The sequence below is a fragment of the Chanos chanos genome, chromosome 4 (genome assembly GCF_902362185.1).
Source record: "Chanos chanos chromosome 4, fChaCha1.1, whole genome shotgun sequence".
Lineage (NCBI taxonomy): Eukaryota > Metazoa > Chordata > Actinopteri > Gonorynchiformes > Chanidae > Chanos > Chanos chanos.
Genome location: NC_044498.1, coordinates 5,283,971 through 5,286,470, shown reverse-complemented (window position 1 = coordinate 5,286,470; position 2,500 = coordinate 5,283,971). Strand labels below are relative to the sequence as shown.

Below are 2,500 nucleotides of genomic sequence, written 5' to 3'. Positions count from 1 at the left end.
TGTGTGTGTGTGTGTGTGTGTGTGTGTGTTTGAGGGAGAGAGAGGGAGAGCCTATTCCAAGTTCTAGTCCACTCCCTGTTTTGAGAGGAATCGCAGCCAGGCACACACACACACACACACACACACACATAGACAGGGTAGAAGAGACGCCCTACATTGGCCGGAAAAGACACATTTGGTTGAACGGAATGGAATGTTCTCTCCTGCTCTCCGGGACTGACAGCAGCTGGGAATGGGATAAGAGAGAGAGAGAGAGAGAGAGAGAGAGAGAGAGAGAGGAAGAACGTGTCTGTATTTTGATTGGGTCTGAAGGTTTGCATTTTTCGTATGCTGGGAATTTGTGTGTGTGTGTCTTGTGTGTGTGTGTGTGTGTGTGTGTGTGTGTGTGTGCGCGTGTGTGTGCGCGCGTGTATAAATAACTCACACTCCCTCATTGTATCAGCGCCTGGTCTGAGTTTATTTATAAACTGCCTCCTACGTGTCAACGACCCATCTCCTCTCTCTCTCTCTCTCTCTCTCTCTCTCTCTCTCTCTCTCTCTTTCTCTCTCTTTCTCTCTTTTTCCCACTCACCTTCACACTCACTCTCTCTTTTCCACCCATCCGTCATTTCCTCTCCACAGCTAAAACACAACTTCTTCTACAATGCAACTTCTTTGCATTCTCTCTTAAAACTTCATACAACTACACTTTGCAAATTGTACTTTTTTTTTTTTTTTTAGATTCTGTTAATTCCTTTTTTTTAGTTTACTGCAATGACTAATTACATCTGATATATCCAGAAACACCCTCAGAAAGCCTGCACAAAGCAAGAGTGCTACCTGTGCTAGTCTAAATGTCTGTGGACCTACAGTGCTGTTTCTAAGAGAAATGTGAATTTGTTTTTTTTGAGTCAGGTCAGTCTTAAGACAGCACACGTATATGTACTCACACACACACACACACACACACACACACACACACACACATCAGAGCAGAGAGCCATTAAAACAGTCTCTCATCAAAAACCTCAGACAACAAAAATCATAAGCACCACTGTGAAACTTGAACTCACTCAGCTGGCTGAAACTGAGAGAGAAAAAGAGAGAGAGAGAAAGAGAGAGAGAGAGAGAGAGAGAGAGAGCGCCCACATGTTGGTTTCACTTGTTTACAACATCATTTTTATAAACAGCTCTCGGAGACGTCTCAGTGATGTGTGTGTGTGAGAGAGACTGTGAGATTACAGCAGACTGAGAGCAAAACATTTATCATTACAGCAATGACATCATTAGTGTGCTCCCTGTTGGCACAGTATTGTCACATAACTATCAGTTATAACTGTGTCTGATGTAACAGACAAAAAAAGGAGCTTGAATATCCACCTGAGTGCGCGCAGAGGTGGTCATAATAGTCAGATCACCGTAACTTATCCAATCAGCACAGAGGGACACAAGTAGGAGGTGGAGCTCTGGCACACGAAATGTTCGTGTAAGTGGAGAGTGAGTGTTGACCTTACTGCATCCCTGACCTTTGACCCTATCAGGGGCTACTGCTGTCTGACCTTAGAATGCCTTGGGGGTGGGTAAGCCAGAAAGGCAAGTTCATATAATATATTTATGTCTACACACACACACACACACACATGCATGCATGCATATATACAGGGTTTCCATTTCCAACCATTGAGCAGAGATATCTCTGTCTGAACTAAAAATAACAAAAATAATTTTTACTCTGTTCATATTAATTATTAATTGTTAGTTACGCTTTCAAATCTTTGCCGTCCCACGGCCTTGAACAGAGCGTGAATCTAATTGGCCGACACTGGTATCAGTCAGAAAAGAATGACTGTTAATGTCACTGTTGTCTGGGACTTGGTTGGACGGTGATGGTTGGTCTGCAGCTGCATGGGGGTCACAGTCTTTTTTTTTTTTTTTTTTTTTTTACAGTTCAGCTGTGGCATTTCAAGGGTTACAGAGAGTGAATGTTGTCAGTGGGTTTGTGGGGTTTGCATGTTAGTCAGACACTGCCTCTGCCTCTTTCTCATAACCCCCAAGCCAGCCTCCCCTGAACTGTCGAAAACCTTTCTTAAAACACTCCCACAGTACTATCCCAGTCACACAGGCTTGTGGTGGTGCATGCATGTATGTGTCGGAGTGCGTGTACGCGTGCGTGCGTGTGAGTGTGTGTGTGTGTGTGTGTATTTTTTGCGGGGCTGTTGACATTGATGGATTGTTACCACATGTTGCTGACGGACAAAAAGACCTCTGTGTTCCAGAGAGATTGAGTATGCAGCTGGGCTCTCAGTTAACAGCCACACTCATCTTTCTCTCTCTCTCTCCATCTCTCTCTCTCTTTCTCACTCTCTCTCTCTGTCACACACACACGCACGCACACACACGCACATGCACGCAATGTGGACAAATTAGAACACAAAACACACACTAGGGGCGAAGAACGCGAACGCCTTGTTTTGAAAAAAAAAAAAAAAAAAAGCTGTGTCCTCTTGGAGGAGCACAAAAA

The 2,500-nt window shown here is 44.1% G+C and overlaps 1 protein-coding gene across 1 annotated transcript in view; it reads left to right on the top strand.

The window, feature by feature from the left end:
• The window catches only part of foxo3b (forkhead box O3b), a 25,692-nt gene that overhangs the window by 17,544 nt on the left and 5,648 nt on the right, over nt 1–2,500 (top strand).